This window comes from Silene latifolia, chromosome 1, assembly GCF_048544455.1.
Source record: "Silene latifolia isolate original U9 population chromosome 1, ASM4854445v1, whole genome shotgun sequence".
Taxonomy (NCBI): domain Eukaryota; kingdom Viridiplantae; phylum Streptophyta; class Magnoliopsida; order Caryophyllales; family Caryophyllaceae; genus Silene; species Silene latifolia.
Genome location: NC_133526.1, coordinates 5,612,293 through 5,619,490, shown reverse-complemented (window position 1 = coordinate 5,619,490; position 7,198 = coordinate 5,612,293). Strand labels below are relative to the sequence as shown.

The 7,198-nt window shown below is 41.0% G+C and overlaps 1 non-coding gene across 1 annotated transcript; it reads left to right on the top strand.

Annotated features, from left to right (window-relative positions):
• The first annotated feature begins 2,800 nt into the window (after positions 1 to 2,800).
• Positions 2,801 to 2,907, top strand: LOC141619379 (small nucleolar RNA R71). The gene has a single exon (XR_012531682.1). It is a non-coding gene; the product is annotated as a small nucleolar RNA R71 (small nucleolar RNA).
• The last annotated feature ends 4,291 nt before the right edge of the window (positions 2,908 to 7,198 follow it).

Genomic DNA, 7,198 nt, shown 5'->3' with positions numbered 1-7,198 from the left:
ACTATGCTATATGCAAATGCAATATCTTCCCCCAAGCTAAACATCACATTGTCCTCAATGTGCCAACTATCCAAATCACCCAATCAAACCATAAAAATGGTTCAAAGCACAAAACAGGAAGGACTAGAGGTTATGTTTAATGGGATGCAAGATCTAAACTAAAATGCAAAGCAATTAAGAACTTACTCGATTTGCCAATCTCCCCCAAGCTAGCATGGATTCGGGGGGATGAAGATGCTTCTTTGTGATCTTTAGTGAAGAAATGTGAAGAAACGAGAGAGAAAGGAGGAAATGAGAACCGTCGGGTATGTTTGAATGATAGAAAGAAATCCACCCCTTTTTTACCCGTATAGAACAATGGCCAAGAAGTCACAGAACCACGACCCCGATCGGGGCCACCCAACCCCGATCGGGGTTGACCTCCTCTTCAGATTTTTTTACTCTTTTCCGCATTTGTTTGAACTCCTTCTCGTTTTTCGAAAACCACGTCCCCGAACGGGGTTCTGGCATGGGGAAGCGTGCCAAGTTCACTTTTCTCCATTTTCACCTAAAAAAGCACAAAGAGAAACATTATCAAGTCGAGTATTTTATTACTAATCTACGAAAAACAATAAATTGCAGAAAATAAATAAAAACAAATAAAAAGCTTGGGTTGCCTCCCAAGAAGCGCTGGTTTAACGTCCCGCACGACGTAAGAAGCTATTTGATTCAAGTTTTGTCATTGAGCTTGCCACCAACCAAGCTCCATTTCATAGCTATCTTTGCATTTCTCAACCATTTGAAATTCTTCAAATAAAATTTCCCTTTCTTCCTTTTCCCACTTTTAGCAATAGCGTCCTTAACATCATCACCTACAAGGCAAACAACACCCATATCGTCCTCCAACGGATCCGTTAGTGAGGATCCAAGCATGGTAGAGGCATAAGAAGAGTCCACAGTGCTAAGTAAATAACAAGACTCTTGTAACATTGGGCTTCTAATGGTGTTGTTTTTGCTAAAGGAAACCCGGTCATCACCCACTTCCAACGTTAACCTCCCATTTTTCACATCAATTAACGCACCCGCGGTGCGTAAAAATGGCCTACCCAATATAATTGGGGTTTGTGAGTCCTCGGCCATATCAAGTATGAGGAAGTCAACGGGTATGAAAAACTTGCCAACTTTGACGGGAACATCCTCTAAGACACCTAGAGGTCGCTTTAAAGAACGGTCCGCCATTTGCAATGTAATACTTGTGCATTTTAAAGCACCCATGTTAAGTTTTTCACAAAGGGAATAGGGCATGACACTTACACTAGCACCTAGGTCGCAAAGGGCCTTATCAATGGTATATTTGCCTATAGTGCAAGGAATAGAATAGCTACCGGGGTCCTTAAGTTTCGGGGGAGACTTGTTTTGTAAGAGTGCACTACACTCTTCGGTGAAAGCAATGGTCTCAACCTCATTGAAGGATCGCTTCTTTGAGAGGATTTCCTTCATAAACTTTGCGTAAGAAGGGACTTGGGTAATCAACTCCATAAACGGGATGGTGACTTGCAAATTCTTACAAACTTCTAAAAATTTAGCAAACTTACCTTCCTCCTTGTGCTTTGCTAGACGATGGGGAAATGGTATTTGAACAATTTCCTTGGGAGGAGCATCCTCCACATCTTTCACTATCTCTTCCTCATTGGAAACACTCACCTTTGTTGGAACGGCATCACTCTCCTTGGCATTAGGAGAGATTTCTTCAATAACCACCTCATCACTTTCTTTTGGCATAGAAGACCCAACATCTTTGGCATCAAGCTTGCTCTTCCTCTTAAGCATCAACAATCGATGAGGAAATGGCACACGATCTTTAACAATAGGCTCTTCACTAGCCTTCCTTTTGTCATTTCCCCCAAGCCTAGCCTTTTTAACAACCACCTCTTCATCCAAAGTCATGGATGGCCCATCATAGCTTGAACCACTTCTCAATGAGATAGAATTAACGGTTTCATGTGGTTGCTCACCTTGGGGAGGTAGTTGATTATTCTTCCTTTGAGAGCTAGAAGCGGCTAGTTGAGCCACTTGTTGTTCCAACATCTTGACCGCGGCACTATGAGCTTGATCATTCTTTTGAATTTGAGCTAATAATTCCCTTTGCATTTGGATTATCATTCCCTCGAGCTTACCACCTCCTTGATTGTTTTGTTGGCTATTTTGTGGTGGATTTTGTTGGTAATTGTTTTGTGGGGGCTTTTGTTGATTTTGATAACCCGGTGGAGGGATATACTTTTGTTGTTGAGGAACATAGGCATTTTGTTGTGGTGGGGGTTGAGGGTTAAGCACATTGTTGCTATTATAAGACAAGTTCGGATGGAATTTTGTGTTCGGGTTATAAGTATTGGAAAATGTACCCGGTGGATATAAACTTTGTCTTAAAGCTTGAAAAGCATTTACTTCTTCAATGGGGGCTCGGCAATGAGCGGCATAATGACCCGCACCTCCACATCCATCACAAACGATGATTTGGCTCGTTGAAGACACAACATTGAGTTGTTGAATGGAATCCTTAGCATCTCTCTCCGCCAATTGTTGTTGGAGCAAAGCAATTTGAGCTAGCAAAACAGAATTGTTAGAGGATTCTTCTTTACCTTTAGATGGCACAACTCGGGAATTGACATATTGGGCATCATGGACCGCCATAGATTCGATCGTGGCATGAGCAAGGTCGGTGTCAATTTGATCAAACCGCCCATTGTTGGCGGAATCAAGAATCCTTCGGGACTCGGCACAACATCCATTGTAGAATGTTATTGCTAGAAACCATTCATCTAGCCCATGATGTGGGCATTGCCTTTGAAGCTCTTTGTACCTCTCCCAAGCCTCATATAAGCTCTCAAGAGCTTGTTGACGGAATCCGGTGATTTGGCTCCTCAAAGTTTGAGTTTTCTCCGGTGGAAAAAACTTTTGGTAGAAAGCAAGAGCCAATGTTTCCCAATTGGTGATTCCCAAGGCGGTGCGGTCAAGGCTATTGATCCAAAGCTTGGCCTTGTCCTTCAAAGAGAAAGGGAAAAGTATTTCCCTTATTTGGGCTTGAGTGACACCCGTTTGACGAATCATGGAGCAATAGTCACAAAAATTTTGCACATGCAAATTGGGATCCTCCAAAGGACTTCCTCCAAATTGCTTTCTCTCCACAAGGCTAATGAAAGCCGGCTTGATCTCGAATTCCGGCGCGGTGATTTGAGTGGTTGTGATTCCGGCCGGAAGCATGGCCGCGGTGGGCTTTGAATGATCGGAAAGTTTCACCATCTTTTTGGTAGTAGATGGTGATGGTGGTGGATTTGATGAACAAGAAACCTTCTCCTCTTCAAGAACCTCTAGATCGTCCAAGTAAGACTTTCTAGCACTTTCAACTTGGACGGGTGAAGTGGCTTCTTTAATTTCCTTCCAAAAACGTCGTCTTCTCCTAAAGGTTTTCTCGGGCTCGGAATCCGGTGAAAGCAATTCTCCACTACGAGAGGACCTGGGCATAAGACAACAATTTCTAGGGAAATGATAAGTAACGGTCTCAAGGAACAAGTGTTCCCCAAGACAAAAGAAAACAAGATAAAAATCGACAATTCACAATGCAATAAAACCGTTTCCCCGGCAACGGCGCCAAAATTTGATAGGCTTATCGCGTACCTATGCAAAGATAAATTCCCTAGACAACAAGTTAATGTAGCAATAGGGGTCGAACACAAGGAAACGGGAATTACTTCGTGAATTGCTATGGGTAGATTTTTATCAAGGTCGATTACGATTTGGTTTGGTTTGGTTGTTTGATGATTAATAAGAATTATGATGTAAATTATATAATAAAAGGGAGTCTAAGGGGTTCGGGTCACACATGCAAAAGTAAACATATGAACATGATAAACTCGGTACTAATAACATTGTCAATTGCTTAGGCTTCAAGATACCCATCTTCCGATATTAGCATCAACCATAGACCGGGTCCTAGAGAAACTCTCGTCCATGACTAGGTCGTCCTACTATACATGCTTAGTCTAATTCAATTCCGTGCCTCTCGACTTATAGAACGAATAAACAAACTTAATCAATTGAATAGGGCCCTAAACAAAGATTAAACATTGTGGCACAAGCATGTGATAGAAGCAATATGAACAATATTATTATTAATCTATTTAATCATGTTATATACTTGATTTATGCATGGCTCCCCTAGCCCTTAGACTAGGAAAATTTAGCTACTCATACTAAAATGTAAATTGCAAACTATATTGTAAGAAATGCTAAACATGGTTGTATGATTTATATAAACTAATTGATTTAACATGTGGAGGAAATTATGATAATGAAATGAGATTAATAATAAACTAAATAACAATGTAAAATGCAAAATAGAAGTAGAAATACCTTAATAGAAATAACTTGTATGGAAGAAACAAAGTAGAACCAAATGCTTGAAATGTAATAATAACCAAATGTTTTAGAACTACAAGATTAACTAATTTGTAAACTAATATGAAAACTATTGAGAGATTATATTGCTTAAGGCTATGAAGAACTAAAATGAGACGTGAAGAAGGGATGCCCAAAGCCTCGGAATACCTCTCCTATTTATAGGAGAGGAGAGAATAACGTAAAACATCAAGAGGACTGTGGCCCCGATCGGGGTTGCATGGCCCCGATCGGGGTCGTGTGTTTTCCGGGTTTTTCACTTAATTCCTCTATTAATTGCGTGAGGAATCCAAAGTTTCTACTTCAATGCTCCTTAATCACCCGGGTAAATGCCTCATCTATGATCTTTAGAGCTCCCAAAAAGCATCCTAAGCATGTTGGAATCTTATGCTTTCCACCTTGACTTGGATTTGTTCATTGGGCCTTGACTTTGTTTGTTGGCAACATTTGCATTACTCATACTAATCCATCAATTTCTTCATGCAAAACCCAATCCAATGCTCCATGCTTAGTCCAACACTTGGTCTTGTTTAGCTTAGTGAACTTAGTGTATAAAATGATAGGAAAAAGCCTCTAAATGCTTAGATTCCTACAAAACATGTTAAGACAAGCAAATACACTAGAACAACAAATATTAGCTTATGACACTATGATAAGTGCTAAATAACAAATAAAATGAAGCTAATATAGGGGATGAAAGTATATAAAATATGCACTTATCATAAATATAGTTAGCTTTTTCCTCAAGTATATAATCTTTGTAACCTAGCTAACACCTCCCTATAAATACTTGTATTCCTTTCACAGTTAATATAACATTCATTCAACCTTGTATCTCATATCTTATATGGTATCTTCGAGCTCAAATCGATCCGTCAAAAATCTTCTCAAAACCCGCAGCCGCCCCACCTTTAAACGACAAACACCACTCCTCTTCCAACCCTCATCCTCGACCATGACAAACACTCACCAAGACACCATCGTCCGCAACCCTCACGATGCCAACGAGCCTCTCGTCTCGCCCAACCTCACTCATTGCGTCAAACTGACACCCACAAACTACACCACATGGTTCTTCCAACTCACCAATATTTTCTTTGGTTTCAGTTTGCTCGGGTTTCTAGATGGAACCAACCTCGCTCCATCACCAACCATAGTCGGTGATGACAAAACCGAGAAAACCAACCCCACCTATCTTTCATGGCTTAAACAAGATGGGTTGATTCTAGGGGCTCTTATGGGTACCCTATCATCAACCGTCCAAGCCCTCATAATTCGTGCTAAAACCTCTAAAGAAGCATGGGATATTTTAGCGCAAACCTACGCAAACCCTTCGCGTGCGCATATTATGCAATTAAAAGACCGCTTAGACTCGATTGTCAAAACCTCTAACCAATCCATAACCGAATACATGAACACCATGAAATCATGTATTGACCAACTCGCATTGATGGGTAAAATAATTGACCCCGAAGACATTATTTCCAAAGTCCTTAAAGGCTTAGACTATAAAACCTTTAAACCCGTCATCGACACCGTTAGAGCACGTGACAACCCGATTTCATTTGAAGCACTCCATGAAAAATTGCTCCAACATGAACTTTTAATCAAACAACAACAACCCGACACCGATATTTTTAATCCCACGGCCAATGCCGCATATCGTCCCAACCACTACAACAATCAACGACAAAACAACTACAACAACAACCGTTATCAACCCAACACCAACGCCAACGCCAACTTCACCCGCCAACCCGCTGCCCCGTACACCTCTAACCCGAACCCGCGTCCCTTCAAGGGCCGTTGTCAATGGTGCCGTCAAGTAGGCCATGTCATCGCTGATTGCCCTCTCTTTCGCAAGCTCTTCCCCACCATCACCTTTCCAGAACCTCCAACCCGCCAACACCAACAACCACAAGCCCATTCTGCCACCACTGCCGCTGCTGCACCGCCACCCAACAACCAGTACCTTCTTGACAGTGGAGCCTCCAACCATGTCACCAACGACCTCGACACATTGGCCTTCCACTCTCCCTATTTCGGCAATGATGACCTTATTATTGGTGATGGTACGGGTCTCGACATCGCTAATATAGGTAAGTTTCAATTATCAACCCTTCAATTCAACAATGTTTTACATGTTCCAAAGATTTCTAGAAAAATTATCTCAATATCCCAATTGTGTAAAGACAATAATGTTAATGTTGTTTTCTCATCTAATTTTTTTGTTGTTAAGGACAAATTGACGGGATCGACGATACTCCAGGGCCAAGCTAGAGATGGAATCTACGAGTTGAGCCCATCGTCCCCAACCGCGAATTTAATTAAGAAAGGCTCATCTCCTATTTCATGGCATCATAAATTAGGCCATCCTACTTTTGATGTAATGAAAACTATCAATAAAAGTTTACCATTTAGTTTATCAAATTTTTCTTCCTGTGATGCGTGCAATATTAGCAAGAGTACCAAATTACCATTTGCGACGAATTCATTCAAAACAACCGCTCCACTCGAACTCATTTACTCGGACCTTTGGACTAGTCCCGTCCTTTCATATGACCATTACAAATATTATGTGATATTCGTCGTCCACTATAGCAAATATACTTGGCTTTTTCCGTTAAAACGAAAATCCGACACAACCAAAGTATTCCTTCAATTTAAGGCACTTGTTGAGAAATACTTTCAAAAACCAATTATTCAATTCTTTTCCGACAATGGAGGCGAATTCAAAAAACTTACCCATGATTTACTCAATAAT